Genomic DNA, 24,118 nt, shown 5'->3' with positions numbered 1-24,118 from the left:
CTTCATTGTTTTGGTCTGTTGTCACCTTTGATGCTTCCAGAAGCAATTGTGGTGTTAAAACTCAAAATCAGCTTGTTAGTAGTTGCAAGTGTACTGGAGACAATACTGGAATTTATCGGTCATCTGTAACTTCTGATACATTTTTGGGTGGTTATAATCAGCAAAATTAAAATAAATAAACATTTAAAATATATCAGTCTGTGTGTAATGAATGAATACAATGTACAACTTTCAATTTTTGAATGGAATTACTGAAATAAATCAACTTTTTTGTGAATTCTAATTATCTGATCAGCACCGGTATATGCTTAAACATATGTGTATGTGCATAGTATGTGTATCTGTAAATATGTTTGTATGTATCTATGTATGTATGTGTATATGCATAGACATATTTAAATCTCGTTGGTGTTAAAGATATGTAGATGTTGGTGCATTTATAATGTTTTGTTCATGTGAGTTTTGACATGTCTGGAATAAATAAATAAAAATAAAATATCTTGGGATCTTAATCATGAGTGAAAGTTAGGAACTTGATGACAATAGGTACGCTGGGGAAGCAGGAGAACTGTTAACTAGGTGTTGAAACAACCTGTGGACATGATCAGAGTTGTAGTCTTACACACCTTTCTGCAGCTTCTCTCCCCCTGCCATCCCCCCAATACCCCATCCCCGTGGAGATGGTGCCTGCTCCCAGACCACCAACAACCAGTAAAAATCTATTTAAGCATAAAAATTCAAAAAGAAAAAATAATATAGCACCTTCAACTGCACCACAGACTAAAACAGTTAAATGTGGTTTATTAAACATTAGGTCTCTCTCTTCTAAGTCCCTGTTAGTAAATTATATAATAATTGATCAACATATTGATTTATTCTGCCTTACAGAAACCTGGTTACAGCAGGATGAATATGTTAGTTTAAATGAGTCAACACCCCCGAGTCACACTAACTGTCAGAATGCTCGTAGCACGGGCCGAGGGGGAGGATGAGCGGCAATCTTCCACTCCAGCTTATTAATTAATCAAAAACCCAGACAGAGCTTTAATTCATTTGAAAGCTTGACTCTTAGTCTTGTCCATCCAAATTGGAAGTCCCAAAAAACAGTTTTATTTGTTGTTATCTATCGTCCACCTGGTCGTTAACATCCACACAGATACTGAGAATGACAGCCTCAATACTGCATTTAATCTATTATTAGACTCAGTTGGCTTGGCTCAAAATGTAAATGAGTCCACCCACCACTTTAACCATACTTTAGATCTTGTTCTGACTTATGGTATGGAAATTGAAGACTTAACAGTATTCCCTGAAAACCCCCTTCTGTCTGATCATTTCTTAATAACATTTACATTTACTTTAATGGACTACCCAGCAGTAGGGAATAAGTTTCATTACAATAGAAGTCTTTTGGAAAGCGCTGTAACTAGGTTTAAGGATATGATTCCTTCTTTGTTATGTTCTCCAATGCCATATACCAACACAGTGCAGAGTAGCTACCTAAACTCTGTGACTGAGATAGATTATCTTGTCAATAGTTTTACATCCTCATTGAGCACAACTTTGGACGCTGTAGCTCCTCTGAAAAAGAGAGCTTTAAATCACAAGTGCCTGACTCCGTGGTATAACTCACAAACTCGCAGCTTAAAGCAGATAACCCGTAAGTTGGAGAGGAAATGGCGTCTCACTAATTTAGAAGATCTTCACTTAGCCTGGAAAAAGAGTCTGTTGCTCTATAAAAAAAACCCTCCGTAAAGCTAGGACATCTTACTATTCATCACTAATTGAAGAAAATAAGAACAACCCCAGGTTTCTTTTCAGCACTGTAGCCAGGCTGACAAAGAGTCAGAGCTCTACTGAGCTGAGTATTCCTTTAACTTTAACTAGTAATGACTTCTGACTTTCTCTGCTAATAAAATTTTAACTATTAGAGGAAAAATTACTCATAACCATCCCAAAGACATATCGTTATCCTTGGCTGTTTTCAGTAATGCTGGTATTTGGTTAGACTCTTTCTGTTCTGTCTGAGTTATTTTCATTAGTTACTTCCTCCAAACCATCAACATGTCTATAAGACCCCATTCCTACCAGGCTGCTCAAGGAAGCCCTACCATTAATTAATGCTTCGATCTTAAATATGATTAATCTATCAATATATCTTTATTAGTTGGCTATGTACCACAGGCTTTTAAGGTGGCAGTAATTAAACCATTACTTAAAAAGCTGTCACTTGACCCAGCTATCTTAGCTAATTATAGGCCAATCTCCAACCTTCCTTTTCTCTCAAAAATTCTTGAAAGGGTAGTTGTAAAACAGCTAACTGATCGTCTGCAGAGGAATGGTCTATTTGAAGAGTTTCAGTCAGGTTTTAGAATTCATCATAGTACAGAAACAGCATTAGTGAAGGTTACAAATAATCTTCTTATGGCCTCAGACAGTGGACTCATCTCTGTGCTTGTTCTGTTAGACCTCAGTGCTACTTTTGATACTGTTGACCATAAAATTTTATTACAGAGATTAGAGCATACCATAGGTATTAAAGGCACTGCGCTGCAGTGGTTTGAATCATATTTATCTAATAGATTACAATTTGTTCATGTAAATGGGGAATCTTCTTCACAGACTAAGGTTAATTATGGAGTTCCACAAGGTTCTGTGTTAGGACCAATCTTATTCACTTTATACATGTTTCCCTTAGGCAGTATTATTAGATGGCATTGCTTAAATTTTCATTGTTACGCAGATGATACCCAGCTTTATCTATCTATGAAGCCAGAGGACACACACCAATTAGCTAAAATGCAGGATTGTCTTACAGACATAAAGACATGGATGACCTCTAATTTCCTGCTTTTAAACTCAGATAAAACTGAAGTTATTGTACTTGGCCCCACAAATCTTAGAAACATGGTGTCTAACCAGATCCTTACTCTGGACGACACTACCCTGACCTCTAGTAATACTGTGAGTGAATACTGCCTCGGCCCGTGCTACGAGCGTTCTGGCAGTTAGTGTGACTCGGGGGTGTTGACTCATTTCAACTAACATATTCATCCTGCTGTAACCAGGTTTCTGTAAGGCAGAATAAATCAATATGTTGATCAATTATTATATAATTTACTAACAGGGACTTAGAAGAGAGAGATCTAATGTTTAATAGACCACATTTAACTGTTTTAGTCTGTGGTGCAGTTGAAGGTGCTATATTATTTTTTCTTTTTGAATTTTTATGCTTAAATAGATTTTTACTGGTTATTGGTGGTCTGGGAGCAGGCACCGTCTCTACGGGGATGGGGTAATGAGGAGATGGCAGGAGGAGAGAAGCTGCAGAGAGGTGTGTAAGACTACAACTCTGCTTCCTGGTCCCAACCCTGGATAGTCACGGTTTGGAGGATTTAAGAAAATTGGCCAGATTTCTAGAAATGAGAGCTGCTCCATCCAAAGTGGGATGGATGCCGTCTCTCCTAACAAGACCAGGTTTTCCCCAGAAGCTTTGCCAATTATCTATGAAGCCCACCTCATTTTTTGGACACCACTCAGACAGCCAGCAAATCAAGGAGAACATGCGGCTAAACATGTCACTCCCGGTCCGATTGGGGAGGGGCCCAGAGAAAACTACAGAGTCCGACATTGGTTTTGCAAAGTTACACACCGATTCAATGTTAATTTTAGTGACCTCCGATTGGCGTAACTGGGTGTCATTACTGCCGACGTGAATTACAATCTTACCAAATTTACGCTTAGCCTTAGCCAGCAGTTTCAAATTTCCTTCAATGTCGCCTGCTCTGGCCCCCGGAAGACAATTGACTATGGTTGCTGGTGCAAAACAGAGTCGCCAATAACCAGAGTTTGATCCTCGGTGGGTGTGTCGCCGAGTAGGGAAAAAAGATTAGAAATGTGAACGGGTTGGCAGTGTACACAGGGATTCTGTTTAGGACTATGCTTCCTCCTCACAGTCACCCAGTCAGCCTGCTTTCCCGGCTGCTCGGGATCGGCCGGAGGGGAACTAACGGGAACTAAGCTACCTTGGTCCGCACCGACTACAGGGGCCTGGCTAGCTGTAGAATTTTCCAAGGTGCGGAGCCGAGTCTCCAATTCGCCCAGCCTGGCCTCCAAAGCTGCGAATAAGCTACACTTATTACAAGTACCATTACTGCTAAAGGAGGCCGAGGAATAACTAAACATTTCACACCCAGAGCAGAAAAGTGCGGGAGAGACAGGAGAAGCCGCCATGCTAAATCGGCTAAGAGCTAGTAGCTGCGCTAAGGTAGCAGATTCCTAAAAACACACGAAGTGAATAATGTGTAAATAATTTAGAGGTGATTCAGCAGAGGGAGTGCTTTAGTTAAGCCACGTGAAGATTACACTGTGAAACAAATCGTTATCTAGTTATCTAGATCAATCTAAATGCACAGATTAAACAGCTAACAGATACAGCAAAACACCGCTGTGCTCCGGAACAGGAAGTGAATTTTATACTTTATACATGCTTCCCTTAGGCAGTATTATTAGAAAGCATTGCTTAAATTTTCATTGTTACGCAGATGATACCCAGCTTTATCTATCTATGAAGCCAGAGGACACACACCAATTAGTTAAACTGCAGGAATGTCTTACAGACATAAAGACATGGATGACCTCTAATTTCCTGCTTTTAAATTCAGATAAAACTGAAGTTATTATACTTGGCCCCGCAAATCTTAGAAACATGGTGTCTAACCAGATCCTTACTCTGGATGGCATTACCCTGAGCTCTAGTAATACTGTGAGAAATCGTGAAGTCATTTTTGGTCAGGATATGTCCTTCAATGCGCATATTAAGCAAATATGTAGGACTGCTTTTTTGCATTTGCGCAATATCTCTAAAATTAGAAAGGTCTTGTCTCAGAGTGATGCTGAAAAACTAATTCATGCATTTATTTCCTCTAGGCTGGACTACTGTAATTCATTATTATCAGGTTGTCCTAAACGTTCCCTGAAAAGCCTTCAGTTAATTCAAAATGCTGCAGCTAGAGTACTGACGGGGACTAGAAGGAGAGAGCATATTTCACCCATATTGGCCTCTCTTCAATGGCTTCCTGTTAATTTTAGAATAGAATTTAAAATTCTTCTTCTTACTTATAACGTTTTGAATAATCAGGTCCCATCTTATCTTAGGGACCTCATAGTACCATATCACCCCAATAGAGCGCTTCGCTCTCAGACTGCAGGCTTACTTGTAGTTCCTAGGGTTTTTAAGAGTAGAATGGGAGGCAGAGCCTTCAGCCTTAGGCTCCTCCCAATTCAGATCAGGGAGACAGACACCCTCTCTGCTTTTAAGATTAGGCTTAAAACTTTCCTTTTTGCTAAAGCTTATAGTTAGGGCTGGATCTGGTGACCCTGAACCATCCCTTAGTTATGCTGCTGTAGACTTAGACTGCTGGGGGGTTCCCATGATGCACTGAGTGTTTCTTTCTCTTTTTGCTCTGTATGCACCACTCTGCATTTAATCATTAGTGATTGTTTGCTACCTCTGTTCAAAGGTCAACTGAAATTCAACAACTGAACTAAAATTCAAGAATCATTTTCAATTCATCCATCCTTCCATTTTCTTCCGCTTTATCCAGAGTCGCGTCGCGGGGGCAGCAGCTCAAGCAAAGCAGCCCAGACCTCCCGATCCACACACACCTCCTCCAGCTCCTCCAGGGGAACCCCAAGGCGTTCCCAAGTCAGCCGAGAGATGTAGTCCCTCCAGCGTGTCCTGGGTCTTCTGCGGGGCCTCCTCCCAGTGGGACGTGCCCGGAACACCTCTCCAGCGAGGCGTCCAGGGGGCATCCGGAAAAGATGCCCGAGCCATCTCAACTGACTCCTTTCGACGTAGAGGAGCAGCGGCTCGACTCCGAGCTCCTCCCGAGTGACCGAGCTCCTCACCCTATCTCTAAGGGAGCGACCTGCCACCCTGCGGAGGAAACTCATCTCGGCCGCTTGTACTCGCGATCTCGTTCTTTCGGTCATGAGCCAAATCTCATGACCATAGGTGAGGATCGGAACGTAGATCGATCGGTAAATTGAGAGCTTTGCCCCGCTACTCAGCTCTCTCTTCACCACGACGGTCCGATACAGCGACCGCATCCCTGCAGATGCTGCACCAATCCGTCTATCGATCTCACGCATCTCCATCCGTCCCTCACTCGTGAACAAGACCCCGAGATACTTAAACTCCTCCACTTGAGGCAATGACACTCCACCGACCTGAAGAGGGCAAAGCACCTTTTTCCGGTCGAGAACCATGGCCTCGGATTTGGAGGTGCTGATTTTCATCCCGGATGCTTCACACTCGGCTGCAAACCGCCCCAGTGCACGCTGAAGGTCCTGATTTGACGAAGCCAACAGAACCACATCGTCCGCAAACAGCAGAGACGAGATTCTGTGGTTCCCAAACCAGACCCCCTCTACACCCTGGCTGCGCCTAGAAATTCTGTCCATAAAAATAATGAACAGAACCGGTGACAAAGGGTAGCCCTGGCGGAGGCCAGCATGCACTGGAAACAGGTTTGACTTACTACCGGCAATGCGAACCAAGCTCCTGCTGCGGTCGTACAGGGACCGGCTAGCCCTTAGCAAAGGACCCCGGACCCCGTACTCCCGGAGCACTCCCCACAGGGTGCGCCGAGGGACACGGTCGAATGTGTTCTCCAGATCCACAAAACACATGTGGACTGGTTGGGCAAACTCCCATGAACCCTCGAGCACCCGATGGAGCGTGTAGAGCTGGTCCAGTGTGCTGCGACCAGGACGAAAACCACACTGCTCCTCCTGAATCCGAGGTTCCACCATCGGTCGAATTCTCCTCTCCAGTACTCTGGAATAGACCTTACCGGGGAGGCTGAGGAGTGTGATCCCCCTATAGTTGGAACACACCCTCCGGTCCCCCTTCTTAAACAGAGGGACCACCACCCTGGTCTGCCAATCCAGAGGCACTGTCCCCGATCGCCACGCGATGTTGCAGAGGCGTGTCAGCCAAGACAGCCCCACAACATCCAGAGACTTAAGGTACTCAGGACGGATTTCATCCACCCCAGGAGCCTTGCCACCGAGGAGCTTTCTAACCACCTCGGTGACTTCGGCCTGGGTAATGGATGAGTCTGCCTCTGAGTCCCCAGTCTCTGCTTCCTCTTCAGAAGACGTGATGATGGGATTGAGGAGATCCTCGAAGTACTCCTTCCACCGCCCGACAACATCCCCAGTCAGGGTCAACAGCTCCCCACCCGCACCGTAAACAGTGCTGGTGGAGAGCTGCTTCCGCCTCCTGAGGTGTCGGACGGTTTGCCAGAATCTCTTCGAGGCCGACCGATTGTCCTCCTCCATAGCCTCCCCAAACTCCTCCCAGACCCGAGTTTTTGCCTCTGCGACTGCACGGGCTGCGGCACGCTTGGCTTGCCGGTACCTGTCAGCTGCCTCTGGGGTCCCACCTACCAACAAAGATAAGTAGGACTCCTTCTTCAGCTTGATGGCATCCCTTACTTCCGGTGTCCACCACCGGGTTCAGGGATTGCCGCCGCGACAGGCACCAGAGACCTTGCGACCACAGCTACGAGCAGCCGCATTGACAATGGAGGTGGAGAACATGGTCCACTCGGACTCCATGTGTCCAACCTCCCCCGGGATCTGGGAGAGGCTCTCCCGGAGGTGGGAGTTGAAGACCTTGCTGACAGAGAGTTCCGCCAGTCGTTCCCAGCAGACCCTCACGATACGTTTGGGCCTGCCAGGTCTTACCGGCTTCCTACCCTCCCAGCGGATCCAACTCACCACCAGGTGGTGATCAGTCGACAGCTCTGCCCCTGTCTTCACTCGAGTGTCCGAGACACGTGGCTGAAGGTCAGATGATATGACTACAAAGTCGATCATCGACCTCCGGCTCAGGGTGTCCTGGTGCCACGTGCACTTATGGACACCCTTGTGCTCGAACATCAATTCAATTCTGAAATTTTCCTGTTGTAGATACTATGCACCCCAGCCTGGGAGCTGACTGGGATCCTCCAGGGGGAAATGGAGCACATTAAAAGGAAAAAGGACAACCTGACCGCAACAAGGACTGCAATAGTGATTATGGTCTTGCTGTTCTGAATGTAATTCACATAACAAATAAATGTGATTTTTAAATAATAATAGTAAACAAGCTGCTGTGACGTGGTTTCGATGATGTCTCTATGATTACACATAATATGAAATGTTGTCACATCGGTTCATACTTGTTGCATGTGTTGATCAACTTTGTCAATCTCAAGTTGTAATTACCTCCAGAAGAGTGATGTGAATTTCAGCTTGTAGACACGTCATATTTATGCTAATTCTGATAAAACATAAATATGATGTTAAGCTTGAGTCTGCTCAATGTCCGAGCAGACTTTCACAGAATAGAGCTGCAGAGATGCCCTCAAAAACACACAAAACAAACATGTCGGTGCAGCCTGAGGCTCCAGCTGCAGTCAGTAAAGGTTCACGTATTCAAGGGCTCATTTCTGATTCCTTTTACCTTTCTGAGCTTAATGAGTGAGCAGGTCAGAGTAAAGCAGCAGCTTGATGCACATGGCTGGTCGCACTTAGTGTTTGATGAAGGGAGCAAAAACGGAGCCAGAGCAGCTCTGAGACTAGTTATCATTGGAAGTAGCCATCATAGCGGTCAGAAAGCGGAGGTGAGCTCGCCTCCTGGCATTTACTCACTATCTGTGTCACAGCTTTCAGGGAGAAATGCTAATGAAAACGACATGCTGTACGTGCACAGTGTGTACAATCACACAGCATACTGTTCATTGATGTCAATCCATTCATCTGAGCTCACGCTTCTCTCATCTGCTGCCATGACGACCAGGCCTGTGAGGAAAGACACACAGTGCCCCCTACTGGAACAGCTTGCACACAGCGTCAGAAGGAAGTGCACAGGAGTGCTTTGTTTTACTTACATATTGATATGTTGTGGGGTTTAAAAAAAAAAACTTCACGTGGCTTCACACTCAATTTCACATACTGTTCTGCCAGTCATTTTCCCATCAAACATCTCCAGCACATCATGATGGAAACATTCCATCTCTGCAATCAAACACCTATGATATGATCAATAGTGGCACCACAAACCTCCCCCAAGGTCATGCATCTTAAAGCTAAACCTGTACCTCAGGCTTGGAATACTTAGTGCCTCCAAGCTTTGGCTAGTAACACTGCTCTCATTGGATTTATTGCAATTAATTAGTGATTTCTCTTGCACTGACTGAAGACTTGCACAGCATGCTAAATACTACATGTCAAATTAAGAATGTGTTTTTTTATTCCCATTAGTTCAAGTTCAAAAATCTTTAATATCCTGTTGGGAAATTTTTGTGCAGCCAGCAATGAGACTGACACAATCACTGACACAATCATACAGACAACAACGACAGTAATAAATACAGAAAACAGACGTGACAGATCACTTATTTAACAGGGAACTTATTTAACGGGGAAATGGCAGCAGGGACAAAGGAAAACTTATACCTGTTTGTCCTGCACTTTGGCAGGGCGTACCTGTGCTCCAGCGGAAGTAACTGAAACCAGCGAGCCAAGGGATGGCTCTGGTCTGTGATAATTAAACAGGCCTTAGTTACCAACCTGGTTTGGTGTAGGGCTACCAGGTCATTCAGTTTAGTCCCTGCAATTTTCCCACAGTCTAACAATGCCTTGTACTCTGCTCTTGTTCTTAAAAGTGAGGGGGCTGAACTAGCAAATAAAAGAAAAGGTTAAAAGAGAGTCAATAAAACAAGAATGCATACACGTCAACCCCTTTGAGGGTCCACCTGTATAACCAAGTGAGAAAATCCATAATATCAACACAAAATAGGGGACCTCATAGTACCATATCACCCCAATAGAGCGCTTCGCTCTCAGACTGCAGGCTTACTTGTAGTTCCTAGGGTTTGTAAGAGTAGAATGGGAGGCAGAGCCTTCAGCTTTCAGGCTCCTCTCCTGTGGAACCAGCTCCCAATTCAGATCAGGGAGACAGACACCCTCTCTACTTTTAAGATTAGGCTTAAAACTTTCCTTTTTGCTAAAGCTTATAGTTAGGGCTGGATCAGGTGACCCTGAACCATCCCTTAGTTATGCTGCTATAGACTTAGACTGCTGGGGGGTTCCCATGATGCACTGTTTCTTTCTCTTTTTGCTCTGTATGCACCACTCTGCATTTAATCATTAGTGATTGATCTCTGCTCCCCTCCACAGCATGTCTTTTTCTTGGTTCACTCCCTCAGTCCCAACCAGTCCCAGCAGAAGACTGCCCCTCCCTGAGCCTGGTTCTGCTGGAGGTTTCTTCCTGTTAAAAGGGAGTTTTTCCTTCCCACTGTCGCCAAGTGCTTGCTCACAGGGGGTCGTTTTGACCGTTGGGGTTTTTATGTAATTATTGTATGGCCTTGCCTTACAATATAAAGCGCCTTGGGGCAACTGTTTGTTGTGATTTGGCGCTATATAAATAAAATTGATGATGAATTGATGAAAATCCTTATAACCTCCAAATCGCACCAAAATCAGTTTTATTACAGTACACACAACCGCATAACGGTATCACGTAACTGGGCTTTTGTTCACATATTATGAGTTGCCGCAATGACATTAAAGTCAGGATCATCAGTATTTCCTCCACAGTTGAATTTCAAACAATAGAGATCTAGTATAGAACTGAATGTGTCAAATTTAGCATTCATTTACCATGCATTAATAAAAAATAAATCGAATATAATGAACAAAATAAAACATACCTCAAAACTTCATCAAGTGTATCGAAAATCACCTCGCCAGTGCCGATGTTGCAGAAGGGCATGTCAATGATCCTCGACTTCGCCCTGTGTGTTTATTAGGGATGGGTATCGGTAAGATTTTATCGATACCATTATCAATTCCGCTTATCGATCCAATTCCTTATCGATTCCCTTATCGATACCTCTTCTGAATTTTTTGTGTATTAAAAGTAGGCTTTACAGGTTTTCTATGTCAGCGGGTCAAAGAGCTTTTTCTTATCGTGCACCCGCTCTGTGGAACGGTTTTCCTGCGACCGTGAGGCAGTTGGAGTCTGTGGACATTAAGTCAAGCCTTAAAGCCTATTTTTATTCTTTTTCTTATGAATAGTTTTTATTTATCTGTTTTATTCTTTTACTTCTGTTTTTAATTATGTATTTTAATTTTTTATGTTGTTATGTTATGTGAGGTGCCTTGAGATGGCTTTTGTTGTGATTTGGCGCTTTATAAGATGATTAAATTGAAATTGAATTGAAGGACACTTTATTGAGTCTTAAAGTAAATAAATATGAAATTCACTGGAGCCTTAAACTTTGGACATAATAAACTCTACATGGTGGATCCTTGATCTCTGGACATTAACTGAAATAAACAAAATCTGTAGTTTTTGTCAAAAGCATTTCTTTTCAGACAATTTGGCATGAATGTCTTTCCATACATCTGAGCTGAGCTCTTACAGCTGGTTGTGCTATATGTCAGCATCAGTTTAATTCATAAAGAACACAGGATGTCTCATTTTGGGAAGGAAAAAAAAAACGTTTTAGTCGATTGTAGTTTATTTTCTGTATTACAGCATTTGGAAAGAGGTGTCATTTTATTTAAAGCGGCAATTTTGTGTCAACGGAACGGAGGACAGTTCTCGTTTCTTGACTACAACATGACAAGAGTCCCAGTTAGTGACTTTAATCCACACAAAAGCGACTCGCGATATTTTAATGGCTTTGAGAGGAGTTAAGAAGCGGACTTGCCGCTTCTAAAGAGCAGCGAATCAAAGAACCACGAGCCAGTGGTTCGAAGCATTGCTTCAATGGCTCACGCATCAAAGCGGCGTCGCGCTGCAGAAACGGTTGATTACAGACCCACTGCAGACCAAACCCTGAATATCCGTAAGACTTTATTTGTACGTCCATATGACTCTGAAACTCTGAAAAAATCCGTATAATTATGAACAATCCGTATAGGTTGACATGTATGAGAATAAAACATTTGCATAAAATAAATACGCTGGTGAGCCTTCTTGCAGAGAGCATTCACATGAAGAGCAAAGGGCAGTTTGTCATCAAGGTGAATACCAATCCTGGCATGAGGGAAATACGGAGGATTCGTTCGAAAGTCAATAAACATCACTTTTGCTTTGCATTATGGGTAGCATAAAGTAATCTCAGACGTTCACGACAGGACAAATGCATTTCAGACACTCTGTTCAGGGTCCACAGATAACAGCATTAAACTCTAGTGCCTAAAACTCTCATGAATATATTCACTGGGTTTATAGACATTAGTGTATTTGCATTTGTTAAATTCCACGCATCTTAAATGTAGCAGACACGGATTATCTGGAATTTTGTTTGACATTTTTTCAAGGCCGCTACTGCCATCTACTGGCCAGGAGTGTTCATGGCAGTATTAAACGTCTGGGTACATGGCTGCTCTCAAAGTGTTGGTATTGTCCATTGTCCAGGCGCTTTTTGTGTGCATATATTTGTTAACTTTGTATTCTAAAACTACGGTTAGAAGTAATTCCGACTCCTTATCGGTCCACACGAACGAGGTTGGCGCCATGTTTTTAGTTTTTGTGGAAGTGACAACATGAGAATAAGGCTCCTGATTGGATAGAATTTTAATCAGTACCGCCACCCAAAGGTTTGGCAGACTAATTACAACACATTTATATGGTTCGATGTGGATGGATTTTTTTTTTAAACGACGTAGTATGGATGAAGTTTTTTCCCCAAACTGAAAGGGTAAGATATTCAGTTTTACAAATACCCAACAACGTGTGTACATGACCTTATGTCTGTGAAAGGCACTATATAAATAAATTTACTTACTTACTTACTAATATTGAGTGCACGTTTTACAACATCATAAATGTTTTAAAACATGCAATTGCAATGACACTTCCAGGGCTCCGTAAAAATGTCTGTTTTTACAAATAAAAATGGAATATTTTACAAAAGCACATTTTTCTTTAAACCAACACACGACACATGTCACATTAACGTGTTGGTTTACATAATGGATTCTGAACCAATCACTGTTTAGCACTTTTACCCAGAATGCTTTGTGGTCTGTGTTTGTTACAAAACCTCAGAATTAGTGCTTTATTCAACATTAAAAGATATATGTTATGTTTTAACTTTGTACAAATTACAGAATTGACATTAATGGAGTTATTCTATCAGTATTTTCAAAAGACCATAAGTTAGTATGACTTTATTTTTCAAGACCTCTGCCTGACCGGAGTGTTGAAATTGATAAAGTGCTGGCTTTATAGCTGCTTTTGATGGGACTCTGTGGTGGGAGCGTTGTTGTAAACAACAGCTTTCAGCAGGGGCAGAATGTTGAAAGAAAAATGATTATGATTAATAAAAAGTTAATTTTGTGGGTGCTCTCAGGATTTGTCTGTGCTATTTTCTGCAGGGAGCAACATGGTCAAACATTCTTGCTTATTTTTTTAGGTCTTTTACCGCTTTTGATGCTTTCAAAAGCAATCGTGTTAAAAATCAATTTCAGCTCTAGTAACTGCAAATGTCCCATAGACAACACCGGAATTTATCGGTTATCGATTATCTGTAACTTCCGATACATTTTTTGGTGGTTTATCGGTTTATCTTTATCAAAGATAACTTTTCAGTTATCTTATTATCTGTTATCGAAGTTAATTTTTTGGTTATCTGTGCCCACCACTGTATTTCTAAAACCTGAGTGTTCATCACTAAAATCATAAACATTAAAACAATTATAAAAACTGTTCAGTTCATTGGAAAGCACCTAATCAGACTTTCCATTCAGGGACATATGAGTAAAAATGCAGTAATGGGGTGTTACCATTAGTGGGAAAACTCAGTAACTAACCAGTCACTGTTGTGAAAGTGTAGGAACACGGACCCACAACAGGGGGCGCAATGAACGGACAATGGAGGAAGATAAATAACAAGGTTTACTATTGTGAAACAAGCACAATAAGTACAACAATCACAATTTGGGGTCGAATTTGCTGGTGTCGTGTGGGCAGGCTCGAAGGTAGGAGACACCCGTCTCAGTCGAACCGGAACCACCCCGATCTCCTCTGCCACCGAACCCTGGAAATACTGGAACCGCCAAGTCCCGAATTCCCAGGTGGCCACTGCCTCCGCTCGTCGGATCCGGTACTGCTGGCAGGAGAGAGCAACAACACACAGGTGTGATGCGACAGCACCCAGTAACGGAGAGGGGAGAAGCCGCCTCCACCTCTTGTCAATGCACAACAGGAAGGTGAGTACTTCTCCAAGCAATATAGCTTCTAGCATTCAACAATCCTGAAAAGGTTTAACAAATGATTAGCTGGTTAATCAGAATAAGAATGCAGAGATACTACCTCAGTCTTAGGCGATATCTCGGCACTGAGGTGGAGACGCCGTCCTCCTGATATACCTTGGTGCCGAGTAGAAACAGCTGTGTCCAATAATGGGTGACAGCTGTCACCCTGGCTGCTCATCTCAGGTGGCGACGCCCTCTGGTGCCTGGAGCCCGCACTCCAGGCAGGGCGCCCTCTGGTGGTGGTGGGCCAGCAGTACCTCCTCTTCAGCGGCCCACACAACAAGTCACATTCACCAACTTCATGTGGGTTTGATGACATTACCATGTGGGTGGGTCTGTCTGTGTCTATGTATGTGTGTGTGTGTGTGTGTGTGTGCACGCGCGCATTTTGCAAACGGGACTTTTCGTTCGTGTGTCTCTGTTTGCCACAGCAAAGAAATAAAAAAAAAAAACACATTTTTTTCTTTATCACTGGTGTAAAATATATTACTAAATAAATAATGATCCCCACGTAATTTTGTTGCTGAGAGAAGAAAATTGTGGTATCATGTGGAGCAAAAAGAAGAAAGCGATCAGTTTTGAAAGTTGTGTGTTACTTGCCATGCTTGGAGTGTGTCTTAGTGTGTGCGGTGGAGTGTTTTAGCGTGTGTGGTTAGTGTGTGGTGTAGTGTTTTTATGTAGTCAAAATAATCAGCTGGAGCGCGTCATGATGAAGTGGACTTTATTGTTCTGGTCTGGATGAACCAGAGCAGGTGGATTCACCGATCTGTGTGCATACATTTGCACAGCGGATCGTACTGCGCACTTCTTTTCCAACCTCTCTAGGACTCATGCGTTTCTGCTCCAGAGCCATGTCCTGGAGCAGAGCAGGGTGGAGACACACAGGAGAGAACACAGGAATTCAGGTAGAGGACCCCCCATACATCACTGTGGACCAACTCAGAGGACAGCTGAGGAAGCTTCATCCCAGGAACGTGGCAGGCCCAGACAAGGTTTATCCCCAACTACTGAAGACCTGTGCGACTGAAGTGGGAGAAACGCTATGACGTATCTTCAACCTTAGCCTGCAGCTAGGCAGAGTGCCCACCCTCTGGAAGACTTCATGTATCCTTCCAGTTTCTAATGTGACCGGATAACTTATTTTTGTGGCAGGGATGGCGATGGGATTCGAACATTGGATTGCTCGCACTCGAGACCAAGACTCTACCAGGTCAGCAAAAGGGGAATTCCCCGTTAGCAAAGCTAGCAGGAACATCTTTTCAATCCGGACTTCACCTTACTACACTAAGAAGAACCAGTCCAGTGAGTTGAATGACGTCTGACCAGTGGCACTCACTTCACACCTGATGAAGACGTTGGAGCAGCTCTTCCTCGACTTCCTCACACCCCAGGTGCAACACACCCAAGACTGTCTGCAGTTTGCATATAGAGCAGGTGTTGGTGTGGAAGATGCCATTCTGCCATCCACTACTAAGTCCACTCGAACCTGGATAAGGGAAGCGACACAGTGAGCATTCTCTTCCTGGACTTCACAAGTGACTTCAACACCTTCCAATCCCTTGTGCTCCAGGACAAACAGGAAGCGGGTGGACCCCTGCCTTTATGGATGATGCTCATTATGGATGATGCCAGTCATCCTCTGCACACCATCATCAGCAACCAGAGCATCCTCTTCAGCCACAGACTGCTCCTTCCCAAGTGCAGGACCAACAGACTGAAAAACTCATTTGTCCCTCAGGCCATCTGACTGTACAACTTATCACTCAGGGGTAGGAGGAGAACAGGAAGGCACAGGTCAGGAATAAGAGGAACAGTAGTAGCCAGAAAACCAGTACTGATCAGTATGTCTGGTATTTATATTGTGTATTTATGTTGCAACCTGTTTTTGTTTTCAATTGTCAGTTTTGATACTCTGTGTGCTTCTTAACCTGTGTGCTGCTAAACAATGCTGCTGGAACCTCAATTTCTCTGAGGGAGTATTCCCAAAGGACCAATAAAGTTCTGTCTAATCTAATCTTGTTTGATCTCCTGCGTGATATTGCGGGATTTCTGGGGACAGCCTCCCATTGCACAATACAAACACAGTATAACGTCATAAGGATAAGTGGTGTACTGCTTTATTTTAGGCTGCAATCACAGAAGCAGTCGCAAAAACTGCAGTTTTTTGCAGTTCCCAGTGGAGAAGGGAAGACCAGGCAAATGGGAGAGGTTGTGGCGGTAAGTGTTAGCTTACATACAGTGGGGAAAATAAGTATTTGACCCCCTGTCAGTTATGCAGGTTTTCCCACCTACAAAGAATGGAGAGGTCTGTCATTTTTATCGTAGGTACACTTCAACTGTGAGAGACACAATCTAAAAAAAAAAAAAATCCAGAAAATCACATTGTATGATTTTTAAATAATTAATTTGCATTTTATTGCATGAAATAAGTATTTGACCCCCTACCAACCAGCAAGAATTCTGGCTCTCACAGACCTGTTAATTTTTCTTTAAGAAGCCCTCTTATTCTGCACTCTTTACCTGTATTAATTGCACCTGTTTGAACTCGTTACCTGTATAAAAGACACCTGTTCACACACTCAGTCAATCACACTCCAACCTGTCCACCATAGCCAAGACCAAAGAGCTGTCTAAGGACACCAGGGACAAAACTGTAGACCTGCACAAGGCTGGGATGGACTACAGGACAACAGGCAAGCAGCTTGGTAGAAGACAACAACTGTTATGATTATTTATTAGAAAGTGGAAGAAACACAAGGTGACTGTCAATCTCCCTCAGTCTGGGATTCCATGCAAGATCTCACTTTGTGGGGTAGAGATGATTCTGAGAAAGCTCAGAACTACACAGGAGGACCTGGTCAATGACCTGAAGAGAGCTGGTACCACAGTCACAAAGATTACATTAATAACACATGATGCTGTCGTGGTTTAAAATCCTGCAGGGCAGCAAGGTCCCCCTGCTCAAGCCAGCACATGTCCAGGCCTGTTTGAAGCTCACCAGTGACCATCTGGATGATCCAGAGGAGGCATGGGAGAAGGTCATGTGGTCAGATGAGACCAGAATAGAGCTTTTTGGAATCAACTCCACTTACCATGTTTAGAGGATGAGAACAACCCCAAGAAAACCATCCCAACCGTGAAGCATGGGGGTGGAAACATCATACTCTGGGGGCGCTCTTCTGCAAAGGGGACAGGACGACTGCACTATATTGAAGGGAGGATGGATGGGGTCATGTATTGCGAGATTTTGGCAAACAACCTCCTTCCCTCAGTAAGAGCATTGAAGATGGGTCATGGCTGGGTCTTCCAGCATGACAATGGCCCCAAACACACAGGCAGGGTAACCAAGGAGTGGCTCCGTAAGAAGCATTTCTAGGTCCTGGAGTGGCTTGGCCAGTCTCCAGACCTGAACTCAATAGAAAATCTTTGGAGGGAGCTGAAACTCCAAACTTTAAAGATGTAGAGAAGATCTGTATGGAGGAGTGGACCAAAATCCCTGTTGCAGTGTGTGAAAACCTGGTGAAAAACTACAGGAAATGTCTGACCTCTGTAATGGCAGACAAATGTTTCTGTACCAATTGTTAAGCTCTGTTTTTCTAGGGGGTCAAAAAACATACAATGTGATTTACTGGATTTTTTTTTTTTTTTAGATTCTGTCTCTCACAGTTGAAGTGTACCTATGATAAAAATGACAGACCTCTCCATTCTTTGTAGGTGGGAAAAACTGCAAAACTGACAGGGGGTCAAATACTTATTTTCCCCACTGTAGCTAGCCAGAGTAGCTGCATTAAATCGCCTGCACAACTGTCTCGACATGTTTGAGCTTCGGGTCATAAGTAAACCACTGTCCACGTTCCAAAGCATTGTCACTTTTTCTTTGCATTTTCACTTTGTTTGCCGTGTAATTTGCCCAAAAACTCAGAGAGGGCTGTCCCCGAATGTAGGATTCTTGTGTCATATGCATCATATTTTAACCCTTTAGCGCCCACCCTGAAACGAAACTGCGCTGCCTAATTGCCCACACAAGTTGACAGAGGCTCCCTGACTCAAACATGAATGGCACACTCCACTTCCTTCATGATTTCAAAATAAAAGCTACCCAAAGGAAATTGCAGTCCAACTTTCTATTTACATGTAAAACCAGATTTCAAATGCTCTTGTTCTTAGAAAGTCTTACCTTTATGATACAGAGTATATATGCTATCTTTAATAAGACATGGAGATGTTTTCTATTACTTCCAAAAAAAAGGAGAGAGTCATATAAATCTTTTTGCCTTAATTTTATGATACTAATACAAGAACATGCTTTTGGAGGGCGGTATGCATTTTCAAGAGGCCCGACGTTCATGCCCAGTCGCCCAAAATGACAGCTATTCACCTGAGTTAGACAAGGGCAAATATCTGTCATTGCGAGTGATGGCATGGACGGAGGGACTCAGAAAAATGCATACCGCACAACAACAGCATGTTATTTGCATTATTATCATTTTACTGAAATACACAACACGTAACGTGTACATAAAAATTTGGTTCACTTTAAGTTTTGTCGTGTCGGCTGGCGCGCGCTGCTCTCCAAATTTGGCAGTGCGTCCTGATCAAGCTGGCTGCTTTAGCTGCTGTTCATTGTCATACTATCCATGAGAAAATCATCCGGAATATCCATATTGGGACCAAAACACACTTCTCACCTTTTCATCTTTTCCTCTGCAGACAGTTTTTTTTTTTTTCCTCTGCGGACAGTTCTTGGGCTGCGTGCACTACAGGCCCGGCACCTGTAGTGAGGGTACCTGCCTCTGAGCGTGCGTAATGAATTGGGTGCACTCCTATAAAGCTCGTGTATTTAGGCTACACCGTTGTAAGAGACTGAGTAAGAGTAAAGCGTGATGACAGTATTTTTTAATTATTGTTTGAACGTATAGACACTCGGTCAAGTGATCTCCTGCATACCACAAAACCAAACCAACAACTGATCTGAGAAACGACAGGAGACAGTAGATTAACCCCACATAAACCTTTCATGTAGATATTCAGTGGTCCCTCGTTTATTGCGAGAGTTACATTCTAAAAATAGCCCGCAATAGGCGAAATCCGTGAAGTAGTCAGCGTTATTTTTTACAATTATTATTGACATTTTAAGGCTGTAAAACCCCTCACTACACACTATACACTTTTCTCAAACAGGCATTGACATTTTCTCACTTTTCTCTCATGTGTAAATACTCTCAAAGTTCAAACCTTAGTAGAAAAATAAGACCAACCTGTTTACAGGCCCAAACATTTGTTTGAGAAATAAAAATAGAATGTTTTCCTATAAATAATTATGATGGCTTTTACAACTAATGAATTTAATTTTAACGATCAACCTCCAAGGGTTAGGGACACATAAGAAATTATTAATAGTGACTGACCAGTATTTCACAGTTCCTCTGATCACACCTCTTTGTCCTGGCGCCGTGCCACTGTCACGCCTTTTTCCACTCACACCTCGCTGCAGGTGTCTTTTTCCGAGTGAAGAACACAGTTATGGGTAGTTGTTGGCGCTCTTTTTTCTTCTGGGCGAGAAGATTCTTATGAACAGACACGCAGAACACAATGCGCATACTCTCCCTTCGCGGTGCCACAACAGGTGTCCTGATATCTCGACAGAACACCGGCCATTATTTATTTATTTGCTTTTGAAAGCATGTTAATACCTACTTGGAACTGTAGTGCCCTGTGATAGCTATTTATCGGAAAATGCCTGAATCTAATACTTGCACCTTTTTCTGTTGTATTTATTAAGATTTCCACGGATTTCAGGAATTACTTTAAAAACAAATAAGATGCATTTGTTTAAAACAACAAACACTGAATTGCTCTGGAAGCACCTTGGTCAGAAATGTTGGTTTTACGTGTACTTTCTGAATTGTGGCTTTGGCTTTCATCATTTCTTAATAAAACACATTTGGTAAAGTTAAATTATAACAAAATTCATGATTACATACCACACACCCTATGAGAGCACAAGCAATGACACTATAACAGCTGTCTTTTTAATTATGCAACTGGTTGAAAAAATACATTAAAATATTTTAGGCCTACACTTCAGTAGGTTAACACATCAGTAGTTAGCCTAATGCTAATGCCTACTAGCTATCCTGCACCAAACACATTTGCTAAAGTTAAATTATTATTGCAAAATACATGGTTACATCATACCAGACACAACCCTGCTGCTCCTCCACCCTCCCTGCTCCAGCCTTCGAGAATTTCTATCCATTTATGAGACCAGAGAGAAAAACATCCAATTTAACTTGTATTGATACACTGATTAATATCTCAGACAGGTGGTATAGGCTAGCGCACCCTGCTCAGAGTGCCGCTCTCACTGGACCGACATCTCTGCTATTTTAGCATTGTGCGATACCTCGCACCCACAGATTGAGCTCGCCGGACTACTTTCGCCACCCTGCTGAGTGTGCCGTTTTCATTGGAACGACAACACAGAATGTGTCTCTTCCCAGATAGATGTCTTTCAGTGCAGCTTCTTGTTCTGAATTTAGCATGAAGTTAACACCCAGCTCTTTCATTGCCAACTGTAAATCGTGTCAATGTTTACAATGTGCATGTTGCTCATAAACCTTTAAGTTTCTTAAATATTTATTATGGCCACTCTTAAAACTTCAGTTGTCTTTATAATTTTATTACTGGTAAATTTTAGAATTGATTTAGATGAGATATACTCATTATCTCACAGGAATATATATATAATTATATGGGAACTACTTTTTGCGCAGGAATTCATCAAGCACGTCGGCCGCGGGCGCGTACTAACACAGAATTCCCAGAAACTGGAAAGTTGTATGGCCATAACGAGAGCGTCCACTTTTAGCTTGTAATAAGCTAAGCTAGTGGCGCTCGTGATAGTGTGGGGCTAATGCTCCCTCAACGCCACGGGCCACATCCAATTACTGCATCCCATTGTTCAGGGCCCCTTCACACATAGCATGAATAAGTAGGAATCAGGGCGAATCACGGCAAAACAGCCCGAATGAGCGAACCCTGAAAACATTGAGGTGACTTTTGGAGGGACACACGGTCGGAGAGGCGTGAACAATCGCCATGTGAGCAGCTGGAGTGTGTGGAACCACATTGCGCCGCTTATGTGGAGATAAAAAAAAAAAAAGCTGGAACGTGTGGGACCACATCACGCAGCTGCTGTGGAGAAACAAAAATAAAAACTACACACCATAAAAAACACAGCAATGTCCAATATTTAGACGATATATGGACATGTGTGTTGGGCCGAGGTGCACTGTGTGCAGCCGCTGTCGCTTGGCCAAAGGTGAAACATGTTTTATGTATTATGAGGACAGCAGGCAGAGACACGTGCCTCATGGAGGAAAGTTAGAAGTTCATGTCTTTCAAACCACGGTACATGTTCCCCAGCTGGGACATCCAGGAGCAGAGATCTCAACAGGAGCTGCTGTTGGCAGGCAGCCATGCCCCCCTGTCTGTTCAGTGCACAGACCGTGTCTCTGTTTCTGTGTTATGTGGTCATTCATTTTACTTATTTGTTATGTAATTGCGTATGTGGGTATTGTCGTAATTATTTATATACCTGTCCTGGTGGTTGCGCTGTGTTTTTAATGTGAAATGTCATGTGCACTGAGCCGTCATTTCCAGCTGTCAGTGTGCTGTGATCAGCTGACAGCCACCTTGCGGTGTTGTGTGCGCTCAGACCTGGCTGTCTGGCCCCCATATGATCATGTCTGTACAGAAATATCAGCATTTTATGCACACCACATGTGTTGGGGAGAGCAGGGAGGCATGAAACACAGGTATGCCACGTGTTTTGGAGAGGGGGCGCGACATTCGCACACATGCAATCAGTGGTAGGCACAGATAACCAAAAAATTAACTTCGATAACAGATAACTGAAAAGTTATCTTTGATAAAGATAAACCAATAAACCACCCAAAAATGTATCAGAAGGTACAGATAACCAATAAATTCTGGTGTTGTCTATGGGACATTTGCAGTTCCTAAAGAGCTGAAATTGATTTTTAACACAATCGCTTTTGAAAGCATCAAAAGATCTAAAGAATAAGCAAGCATGTTTGACCATACTGCCCCCCTGTAGAAAGTAGCACCCACAAAATCAACTCTTTACTAATCATAATCATTTTTCTTTCAACATTCTGTCCCTGCTGGAAGCTCTTGTTTACAACAGTACTCTCACAAAAGAGGCACACTGAGAGCAGCCATAAGGCCAGCTCCCAAGACCTCCCTCAGGCGGAGGTCTTGAAAAATAAAGTCATACTAACTTATGTTTTTTTGAAAATACTGATAGAATAACTCCATTAATGTCAATTCTGTCATTTGTACAAAGTTAAAATATAACATATATCTTTTAATGTTGAATAAGGCACTAATTCTGAGGTTTTGTAACAAACACAGACCACAAAGCATTCTGGGTAAAAGTGCTAAACAGTGATTGGTTCAGTAATCCATTATGTAAACCAACACATTAATGTGACGTGTGTCGTGTGTTGGTTTAAAGATAAATGCGCTTTTGTAAAATATTCCATTTTTATTTGTAAAAACAGGCATTTTTACGGAGCCCTGGAAGTGTCATCGCAATTGCATGTTTTAAAACTTTTATGATGTTGTAAAACGTGCACTCAATATTAGTAAGTAAGTAAGTAAACTTATTTATATCGTGCCTTTCACAGACATAAGGCCATGTACACATGTTGTCGGGTATTTGTAAAACCGAATATCTTACCCTTTTAGTTTGGGGAAAAAAACTTCATCCACACTACGTCGTTTAAAAAAAAAATCCATCCACATCGAACCGTATAAATGTGTTGTAATATCTGCCAAACCTTTGGGTGGCGGTACTGATTAAAATTCTATCCAATCAGGAGCCTTATTCTCTTGTCATCACTTCCACAAAAACTAAAAACATGGCGCCAACCTCGTTCGTGTGGACCGATAAGGAGTCGGAATTACTTCTAACCGTAGTTTTAGAATACAAAGTTAACAAATATATGCACACAAAAAGTGCCTGGACAATGGAAATTGATCGTCTGCTCACTGTTTTTGTGCTAACAGCCTGAAGGGTCACACATTTTCGAAGTGCCAAGCGAGCACTTACAAAATGTGTGGCATCTGGAATTTGGCCGACACCTGCCACGAGAGGGATTGAATGGACTCTCACAGAGCACTCTCTCTCTTTCAGCCGCTGGTGTGCACGAATAATTGTACCGACAGTTGTACGAGGCATTGGAGGCAGCTCAGATTTTTCACGAAAGGCATGCAATTCCTCCTTCGTGCGCTAGTCGGCTTCAATTGTGTTATGTGTGAAGGGGCCCTTAAAGTTGTACTTTTACTTCAGATTTCAATAAAATTTTTCTTCACTACAAAATGCAGCAATATAAATTGTTAATGAAATTAAGTTTTGTCACATAAGTACTAAGTTTCACGCTACACAACTGGTCTTTATGTGTTGACAACATAAAGACATCTGATCCAGCCACGTTTCAATGAATTATCATTGTTCCTCCTCCGGGTTTGCAAACCAGATCGTTTCTTGGCTTTGTTTATACACTACATTTACTGCTTAATAGTAGTGTACAAGACTGTAAAAATTGTTACAGATCCGATACCAAGTAAATGCAGGGCCAGTGTCACTGGTACGGACATACACGTGTGCATAATTTAGTGATGTAACATTGCAGTAATACTTAAGTAATGTTTATTTTGTGTCAAAACAATCCCATCACACTAGCATTGATCCGATAGGAATGTT

General features: G+C 42.7%; 1 long non-coding RNA gene across 1 annotated transcript; it reads right to left on the bottom strand.

Moving 5' to 3' along the window:
- Window positions 1-880: 880 nt before the first annotated feature.
- Window positions 881-24,098, bottom strand: LOC117513259. The gene is made up of 3 exons (XR_004561523.1): window positions 24,011-24,098; window positions 16,985-16,994; window positions 881-892 (listed from the first exon to the last, which is right to left on the bottom strand). It is a non-coding gene; the product is annotated as an uncharacterized LOC117513259 (long non-coding RNA).
- Window positions 24,099-24,118: the final 20 nt, after the last annotated feature.

Source organism: Thalassophryne amazonica, chromosome 1 (assembly GCF_902500255.1).
Source record: "Thalassophryne amazonica chromosome 1, fThaAma1.1, whole genome shotgun sequence".
Taxonomy (NCBI): Eukaryota; Metazoa; Chordata; class Actinopteri; order Batrachoidiformes; family Batrachoididae; genus Thalassophryne; species Thalassophryne amazonica.
This window is presented reverse-complemented; position numbering and strand designations above follow the sequence as displayed.